Below are 10,711 nucleotides of genomic sequence, written 5' to 3'. Positions count from 1 at the left end.
AAAAAGCAAGAAATACTGTGTAGTTGATATATTGTACACCCCAATAAACTTACCTATTGGAGAAATTATTTTGGCCACTCCACGTAGTTAAAAGGATATTTATTAAATGGCGTAACTCACAAATTAAGTAATTGGGTAGGTCGCAGGGTCTGGGGAAGGTGTATCGCAATCCAGCGGTGTTCTCCGGAGCTCTGCACAGTCAATCTGCACCGGTCAGCGTTCCGGCACCGAGAGCGCCCAGAGCAAGCGCTGGCCCATCCAGCTCTCGGGTCCCCAGGTGCCTCCCCTCGCCCCGCCTCGTAGGCGTGACAGTTGCCAGAGTCTCAATGGGGGTTGGAACTTCCAGAACCAAGTTGGAATGGCTACCCACTACATCTCCCCCTTTTTGTCTAAATAAGAAGGTTCTAAACTAATACAAGACTATATACAAAGGAATGGTTATCAAATATTGTCCAGAAATAATGAGAGATAATGACCTAGATAAGATGTAACTACAACCAATGCAAACAATATCAAGCAAGAAACACATACTAAAATCCAGAGAAGTATAGAGCATAGGTAAACAGCATGTTATAAAGATCATTCAAAGGTGTCCTATCCTAAAGAACCTGAACCTAATACTTAATATGTTCTATCTAAGATATTATATATACTAAGTTGTAACTATAACTGCTAGTCTTCAATCCCATCAAAGACCTGAGAAGGAACATAATGGTCCCTGAGAAATGGTAGATGGATGCAAGCAACTTTCGGGAATCTTGCAAGAGTAGACCAAGACAGCTGGCAGCCTGGACAGTCACCTAATGTTTCTCAGCATTGTTGGTGCATTCAAATTGGCTACAGGCCTAGAGTATTTGACAGACCATTTTCAGAAGCAGGATTTCTGAAAGACCATCTTACCCTGTCTTGGCAGAGTACAGTGGTCGCTTTCCTTGTGTCCCGCTTGTCCAGAAAGGAGAGCATTGCATTTGTACTGTCAGCCATCAAGGCAAGGGCAGTTCTTTGCCCAGTAGGCCATTTTGTGCCAAAAGACAAACTTCCAAATGGAAATGTCTTAGAAGCCCAACATTCTCTCGGGATCAATTGGTGCAGCCAGGAGCAATTGTGTCTCACGTCAACAGAATTCTAAGTTATTTAAATGCCATATTCTCCAGGTCTATGAAGTGTTTGAAGATTACCTGCCCATCTGACCTATGTATCTGTAAATCTGGATAACCTAACTAACGTAACTATAGAGATGACAGGCATAGGCGACTATAAATCTATAAATATTATCTATCGAAATAACCTAAGGACTAGGGCTTCACATAAATAAGGTAAACAGTCTATAAGCAAATGTATGGTGAAGAACGATGACTTCAAAATTGTGACAATACACAAGCTATTTATAACAGAGGTAGGAATATATAGTGCGATATGCAATATGACAATAATATTAAATATATATCAATATACCGAATATCCTAAACAGAAGTAGAGCATATATAAAGTATGACAGATATAAATTTACATTTGTATCAATATAAAAATGTTTCAAATAAGAGTAGAAATATATGTACATTATAACAAATATAGTTCTGTATTTGTATCAATATACAAATTATCTTAAACAGGAGTATAAAAATAGTTTACATTTGTATCAACATATAAGAATCTATAACAGTACAAATTACAGTGCAAATTATCTAAGGTTGCTATTTTACTAAGTTTGTTTACTAGTGTATACAATGATTTACCATCATATCTTATACCTATCTGTTCCATTTCTTCTCCCCCCACCCCCTTTTTTTTTTTTTTTTTTAACAATCCTGAGTTAATATTTTCTTCCACCCCCAACCCTATAACCGTCATCCATAACCCTGAGAATTATGAAACCTAAGGGAGAAGGGGCGTCGTTTTCTTAGAATTGCTTCCTGCTGTTTAGGGGGTGATGTTATCTCTGTTGGGTACTGTGAGAAAGCTCAGATAGTTAAATCTCAGTTAGACTAACTGTAGGTTCTGCAGCAAGTTTTAGAGTAATAGGTAAGATTGTCTGAAATTCTGGCAAGAAGTGTAGTATGATGATGATTACCATGGCATCATTCTGGATTGGGTAGAGTTGTTGTTGTTGGGGCCCCATCTTCCTTCTGGTGACTTCTGAGATTACTATTGGAAAAACTTATTTGTTATCAAAAATGGGAGGTTTGGATTTAAAGAGGACATAGCATGTAAGAAAGGATTCTGAGAAATCAAGAGTAAGCATGGAGAGAATTAGAATTTAGAAGACAATGGTCCCTTTTTATTGGTTTCCTTCTGTCTCATACCAGAGGGCTCTTCTGATATGGGACTGAAGAATCTCTTAAACTTTTCTTTTAGCAATATGCTTGGGTTTAGCGAAGGAGTGAGCCAATTCCATCTCCAAAGCCAGCTTGGCTATAATTGAATTGGAACCACAACTTTTCTAGATTGATAGAGAGAAAGATGTTAGACAGTGAGATTTTACCATGTGTAGATTGGTACCAATAGATTCTTCCTTTCTGCTGTAAACATCCGGATATCCAAGGCCTTATGAGTTTTGGAAGATGGGTATTTCCATTATCCTGGAAAGACAAAAACAGAACCCTACCCCACCCTTTGATTGTTAAATTTTTCTTACAACTTGTAGAGATGTCACATTGGTGGATGATCTTTTACTTCTCTTCATTAAGGGGTTTTTCCTGTTCGAATCGAATTTTTATTAATTTTGTTGGTATCCATAGCTTTTCTTCTCCTGCAGAAACAAAGGCAAAACCCCTTCCCCAACGTAGAACATATCCAGGTTTCCATTCTGAGGTCAGCACATCCTTAAAATAAACTGGTTGGTTTAGCTCAGGAGTTTTGTCTGTTGTCCAATGTCTCTCCACAGCTGTTGTTCCTTTCTCATTAGCATTGAGAAAATTCAAGGTTAATAAAGCACTATGCAGTCTATTTCTAGGAGTCATTGTTACCTGTTGCTGTTTATTTAGCATATCCTTTAAAGTTCGATTGGATCTCTCTATGACTGCTTGGCCTGTGGGATTGTGTGGTATACCTGTAACATGCTTTATATTATAATAAGCAAAGAACTGTCTCATTTTATTGGAGACATATGCTGGGGCATTGTCTGTCTTAATTTGTACAGGTATTCCCATGATGGCCATAACTTCTAATAGGTGTGTAATCACAGAATCAGCCTTTTCAGAACTCATAGGAGTTGCCCATTGAAATCCTGAATAGGTGTCAATGGTATGATGTACATACTTTAATCTTCCAAATTCTGCAAAGTGAAACACATCCATCTGCCAAATTTCATTTCTTTGTATACCTTTTGGATTACTCCCTGCAGGTAATGGAGTTTGGTTATAGATGGAACAAGTAGGACATTTTTTCACAATATCCCTAGCCTGTTGCCAAGTGATGGAGAAATCCTTCTTTAAACCTTTGCTATTTATATGGTGTTTCTTATGATATTCTGAAGCTTCTAGCACATTACCTATTAGTAACTGATCAATCTCATCATTACCTTGTGCTAAAGGTCCTGGCAGACCTGTATGGGATCTGATATGTGTTATATATATAGGATGTTCCCTTTTTCTGATGATTTCCTGCAATTGTATGAATAATGAAGTTAATTCTGTATTATCAGGAATAAATTCAGCAGTTTCAATATGTAAAACAACTCTCTCTGCATATTGAGAGTCAGTGACTATATTGAGGGGTTCTGTGAAGTCCATCAGTACCATAAGAATGGCATACAGTTCTGCCTTTTGTACAGAGCTATATGGACTTTGCACCACTTTACTTAAGTCTCCTGATTTATATCCTGCTTTCCCTGATTTATTTGCATCAGTATAGAATGTGAGGACTCCAGAAATTGGCTTTTGTCGTACAATGTGAGGAAGGACCCATTCAGTCTTCTTTATGAATTCTATTCTCTTGCTTTTGGGATAGTGGTTGTTAATCTCTCCCAAAAAGTTACTGCAGGCTCTCTGCCAGTATTCATTATCTTTCCATAGTGATGAAATTTCCTCATTAGTTAATGGTACTACAATTTCTGCTGGGTCCATTCCTGTCAACTGGCGAAGTCTTAATTTACCCTTTTGAATCAAATCAGAGATCTTTTCTATATAAGTCTTTAATTTCTTATTTGGTTTACGTGGTAGGAATATCCATTCCAATATAATATCTTCCCTCTGCATCAAAATACCTGTTGGGGAATGTCTGGAGGGGAATATGACAAGAATGCATTTAAGTTCTGGATCCACACGATCCACATGTGCTTCTCGAATTGTCTTTTCTACTAGAGCCAATTCCTTCTCAGCTTCAGCTGATAATTCTCTTGGACTATTTAATTCTTTGTCCCCTTCTAGAGTATTAGCCAAATTTTGTAGTCCATCTTTGGGTATTCCCATGATACCCAGTAAGTTGGAAATGCTTCCTAATAACTTTTGAAAATCATTAAGAGTCTTCAATCTATCTCTTCTTAGTTGTACCTTTTGGGGTCTAATTTTTTGTAGCTCTATCTTATATCCTAAGTAATTAATAGAATCTCCTCTTTGTATTTTTTCAGGAGCAATTTGCAGTCCCCAGCGAGGCAAAACTTTTTTTACTTCTTCAAACATGCTTTCCAATGTATCTAACTTTGGATCAGCTAATAGGATATCATCCATATAGTGATAAATTATGGATTGTGGAAACTTTACACGAATTATCTCTAATGGTTTCTGCACAAAGTATTGACACAAAGTAGGGCTGTTTAACATTCCCTGTGGGAGGACCTTCCATTGATATCTCTTGACTGGCTGAGAATTATTATAATTAGGTACTGTGAAGGCAAATTTTTCTCTATCATTTTCCTGTAAGGGTATGGTAAAGAAACAGTCTTTTAAGTCAATAACTATTATAGGCCATTCTTTTGGTAGCATAGAGGGCAAGGGTATCCCAGTCTGTAGGGAGCCCATTGGCTGAATTACTTTATTAATAGCTCTCAGATCTGTCAGCATTCTCCAATTACCAGATTTTTTTTTAATAACAAATACAGGAGAATTCCAAGGACTGGTAGATTCTTCAATGTGTTGAGCATTTAACTGCTCTTGAACCAGCTGTTCTAAAGCTTGTAGCTTCTCTTTTGTCAAAGGCCATTGTCCAACCCAGACAGGTTTATTAGTTAGCCATTTTAAAGGTAAGGCAGTTGGTACTTCTGAGAGTTCAACAACAGTCGTGCTCTGTTTGTGAACAGCCTGAATGGTTGGTGACTGATTTTTATAGCATGTTATGATATTATTCCTAGAAACATGCATTGGTCTGTATTCCTTTTCTGAAAGTGTAGGAATTTTAATCTGGGTATTCCACTGTTGTAACAGATCTCGGCCCCAAAGATTTACTGCTACATTTGCTACATAAGGCTTCAGCCTTCCTCTCTGTCCTTCTGGCCCTATGCATTCAACCCATCTCGAACTCTGTTTTATCTGAGATAGGGTGCCAATCCCTAACAGTTGGACATCTACCTCTTGAAGAGGCCAATTTGGATGCCATGATTGTGGTGTAATTATAGTCACATCTGCACCTGTGTCTACCAGGCCCTCCAGAACCAGGCCATTAATTCGAATTCTAAGCTTTGGTCTTTGTTCATTTATGGAAGTCTGCCAAAATATTTGTTTTATAGTGTTCTTTGTAAACTGTGATCCAGCTATCAAAGCTGTTTTATCATCCATTGCAGTATCGGTTTTTACATTAGGCATTGGTTTATTCAGTTGTCCTGGAGAGGAATTTCTTCCACAGTGGCAGGGAATGTTCATACTACGTTTGGTTTAGGGGCCTGCAAGAGGCCCCCTGAGGCGTTTCCCGCCAGTAAAGGGTTGCCTTGTATATCTATTTTTGATCTGCACTCACTGGTCCAATGTCGGCCTTTGCCACATCTTCTACATAATCCAGGAGGTGGTTGGGGTCTCCTGTTTAGGCTATTCCTAGAAGGAGTATTGCTTCTAGGAGTACCCCATGTACAGTTTTTACTTATATGACCTGGTGTACCACACTTAAAACATTTGGTAACATGGGGCCTTCTTTCACCTCTGGGATTTGTCTCTCCTATCCAAGCCTCATTACTGTAGTTAAGAGACTGAACACCATTAGTATATTGAATCCATTCTTCCAAAGGAGCTGATCTGATCTTTAATGGTGTAAGTATTCTTCTGCATTCTGCATTAGCATTGTCAAACGCCAAGGACTCAGTTAATACTTTTCTTAATTCTTTGTCTGACACAGCTCTTGTTATAGCTCTGTTCAGTCTTTGTAAAAAATCAGTGAAGGGTTCATGCGGTCCCTGAAATATCTTTGTGTATACCTCAGTTGGTTTTCCAGGTTCTGGAATTTTTTCCCAAGCATTTAGAGCTGCTGTACGGCATAGGGATATTGTATGCTCATCATAAGTGGCTTGTACATTCCTGTCAGCGAAACATCCCTCACCAAGTATTTGATCTTGGGAGATCACAAAACCTCTGATTTTACCTTGTTGTTCTAAATTTTTTGCCTCTTCTCTCAACCAGCTTTTCCACTGTAACTGCTGACTATATTCTAGAACAGCTGAAATTAACTGATGCCAGTCATCTGGAATGATTCTATGTGAGGTAGACCACGAATTTAACATCTGTTTTACATATGTGGATTGTATCCCATACGTAACTACTGCTTCCTTTATATTTTTAAAGTCCCTTGTTGAAATTGGTTGTAATGTATATGTCATATATGGCTCGGGGTGTGTGTCATCTGCTGGCTTCTCATGGACAATAACAGGATAAGCCATTGTATGAGAGCCATTTGGAGATGTTACAACCTCTATGGTCTTGACCTTCTGCTTATTAGTTCCCTTGTCATGTTTACTGAGAGTTTCTTCTAGGGCTTGCAAACGAGCACCTAGGGTCTGTTCTAGGGAGTGAACCTCCTCTCTTGCAAGGGACTCCATATTTCTCATGGAATCATAGAAGTTTTTATGTTCCTCAGAAACACATGATTCCATGGACCTTATCCTATCAATTAACGATAATCTTTCTTCCTTATATACTGTCTGAGTAGCCACAACTTCACTCTGGAGAGTTAGTGTTTTATCCATTAGATATTCATATTTATTATCAATAAAATCAATTTTGGGTACAAGCCTGTTTTGTAAATCCTGATTAGCAGATTCTAGAGAAAGAATCTTTTTCTCTAAGCCTTCATTGCTATCTTTGAAAGCAGATTCCAGAGAGAGAATCTTTTTCTCTAAGCCTTCATTGCTATCTTTGAAAGCAGATTCCAGAGAGAGAATCTTTTTCTCTAAGCCTTCATTGCTATCTTTTAAAGCCTGTATCAGTCCCAATAATGACTCATCTTTGTTCTTAAACCAGTGTTTGAACACTGTGTGAATTATTATGATGAATGCCAAAATGGTATAGCCCAGATATGCCTTAGGAATGTCGTATATTTCCAGGAAGATGTCATTCATCATACAGGCAAAAAGGTTTTTAAACTCTTGTGAGGTAATGTTGTCGGCCATATTACACGAATTACTCAAAATTTGTTAGTCAATTTTAAGGTGTAAAATTATCAAGTACCTTTACTTGAAACAATATGCTTACCTTTCGTGTAGTAGCACTTTTCAGCCAGCAGGTGGCGTTGGTACAGCTCCGAAACAGGGCCTGCTGGCGATCTTGGCTGGAGTCGGAGGGAGATGGCGGAAATCGGAGCTAGCACTCTCCTGCCTCTTTCGCTGGTCTGGGGCTAGGCTAGGGAATTGAGGTCGGACTGCTCCCTTTTTCGGGAATGGAACCGTGTAGGTGTTCCCTGGTTGTATGGAACTTTGCAGGCGGGTTTAGGTACCCGCCAGCTAGGGAGGAGACGGCGGGAGCCACCCAGGCCTTTGGAGTTTGCCCCACGTGAGCGCCAGATATTGGAGAAATTATTTTGGCCACTCCACGTAGTTAAAAGGATATTTATTAAATGGCGTAACTCACAAATTAAGTAATTGGGTAGGTCGCAGGGTCTGGGGAAGGTGTATCGCAATCCAGCGGTGTTCTCCGGAGCTCTGCACAGTCAATCTGCACCGGTCAGCGTTCAGGCACCGAGAGCGCCCAGAGCAAGCGCTGGCCCATCCAGCTCTCGGGTCCCCAGGTGCCTCCCCTCGCCCCGCCTCGTAGGCGTGACAGTTGCCAGAGTCTCAATGGGGGTTGGAACTTCCAGAACCAAGTTGGAATGGCTACCCACTACACTTACCTGGGGTCAGAGAACAGAACAGCCGCTAGATCAGACATAGAGGCCAGACAGTGGTGACAGACACACCTTTAATCCTATCACTTGGGAGGCAGAGATCTGTCTGGATCTCTGTGAGTTCAAGACTACACTGGAAACAGAACCAGGTGTGGTGGCACACACCTTTAATCCCAGGACCTGAGATCTTATGTCTTGCTTGGGAAAGACACACGCCTTTAATCTCAGGAAGTGATGGCAGGAAGCAGAAAGGTATACAAGGTGTGAGGACCAAGGTTTTTTTTAAGCTTTTAGGCTTTTTAGCACCAGTTCAGCTGAGATCCCTTCTGGGTGAGGACTTGGAGGCTTTCAATCTGAGGAAACAAGACCAGCTGAGGAGGTGGCAAGGTGAGGTTAGCTATGGCTTGTTCTATCTCTCTGATCTTTCAGCATTCACCCCAATAGCTCTGGATTTTTTCTATTAATAAGACCTTTTAAGATTCGTGTTACAACACTTCAGTAATTCTGGGATGAAATCAAAAGAAGTCTTTCCAAATTCCAACAAGTTCATTGGTTAATCCTCTTTGTTAAAACAAGTACAAGCTAGTCTCCCTGTACTGAAATAACAGGCTTGGTGTAATTTATAACGAGAGAAGGGGAGTTACATTCGAATGGTTCTCGCCAATATACTAAGCATCTAGAAGGATTCCTCAGGCTTGCACAGCATGGCCACTGTGAGCAGTGTCCCCACAATTGGTACATAGTGGAGACACAAACCTGGAGGTGGAGGTCCATTTCAAAGAGTAAGAGAGTGTGAAAGACATTCCCTTTCTCATTTCTTCAGCTATTCCAGGGCAAGCAGGAACATCTGCATATTTTTTTTCAATCTCTGGAAGTGGCTCAAGTCTTTTACCAGCTTCCCTTTCCAGCTGTTTTGAGGACCCAACTCTGCTGCTGAAAGCTCGTCATTGTGCATTTCACTGGCAGCCTATCCGGGCAGCCAGACCACACTCACCACGCTCTACAGTCATCCATTCACTTGCCTTTTGATCAAGTTTCCTTAATCTTCTCTGGCCTGACTTCCTCTTTGCCTCTAGGCCCCCGACCTTCATTTTCGTAGTGCATCTTCCCCAAACATGTAATTATATTTTCCAAAGCCCTTAGAGACGTAAACCTTTGATAAGGTCTCTCATCAGTTTTACAACTTAGAAGTGTCTCCCAGCCATCTCTGAAATTTAATCAAGAAAGGAGATAGCAGCTCTGTGGGTCCTAACTTTGTTCTAAGTCACCCAAGTGCCTCTTGTCACCGCGGCATAGGAAAGCCTACTTTTCCTTGGGGTACGGTCAATTAGTAAACGTGATTGGCCTCTGTTCTCCTAACTCCAACGCAGAACTCCCCTGGCCTTCATTTCAGTGGGGCTGAGTTTCCACTGAGTCCCAGCCTCCCTTCGCTATCAGCATGGTCTCGAACAGGCTGCTCTGTCTCTTTAATCTGGTCCAGTGAAAGCGTTTTGATACTTTCAGTTTCCTGCCTGGATTACCATTCTTATTTCATAATCATTCCTCAACTGAGATATCAGAAAGAAATCAACCAGATCAGTGAAGTGTTTGTGTGTGTGTTTGTGTATGTCTATGTGATAAATGTGTTTTTGTGTGTGTATGTTTGTGTGTGTGTGTGTGTATATATGTGATAAATGTGTGTGTATGTGTGTGTGTTTGTGTGTATATGTGTGTGTGTCTATGTGTGTATATGACATAAATGTGTGTGTTTGTGTGTGTGTCTATGTGTGTATATGAGATAAATGTATGTGTTTGTGTGTGTCTATGTGATAAATGTGTGTTTGTGTGTGTGTATGTGTGTGTTTCTATGTGTATATGTGATAAATGTGTGTGTGTTTCTGTGTGTGTGTTTGTGTGTATATGTGTGTGTATGTGTGTGTGTCTATGTGTGTATATGAGATAAATGTGTATGTTTGTGTGTGTCTATGTGATAAATGTGTGTTTGTGTGTGTATGTGTGTGTTTGTGTGTGTATATGTAATAAATATGTGTTTGTGTGTATATGTGTGTGTTTGTGTGTATATGTGATAAATGTGTGTGTGTATGTGTGTCTGTGCATGTGTGTGTGTGTTTGTGTGTATATGTGTGTATGTGTGTGTATATGTGATAAATGTGTGTGTTTTTGTGTGTGTATATGTGTGTGTGTGTTTTTTTTTGTGTGTGTGTCTGTGTGCATGTGTATTTATCCCATAGCATGAATGTGGAGATGATAGGACAACCTAAGAGAGTTGATTCTTTCCTTCCACTAAAGCTGTGTTCTTACTTCCAATCACTCATTAAAAATCAACTGGACAATGTAAAAAACTCCTGTCGGGTTCCATGCACAGGAATTATGATTTCATTCACCTAGAGATGAACTAGTCAAAAGGATTTTGTAAATCTTTGGTTTATTCTAATTTGCAGTAGTCTGAATCATTGCCTAAGATTCTCAGAGG

Source organism: Peromyscus maniculatus, chromosome 10 (genome assembly GCF_049852395.1).
Source record: "Peromyscus maniculatus bairdii isolate BWxNUB_F1_BW_parent chromosome 10, HU_Pman_BW_mat_3.1, whole genome shotgun sequence".
NCBI classification, from domain to species: domain Eukaryota; kingdom Metazoa; phylum Chordata; class Mammalia; order Rodentia; family Cricetidae; genus Peromyscus; species Peromyscus maniculatus.
Note: the sequence above shows the minus strand (reverse complement) of the source record.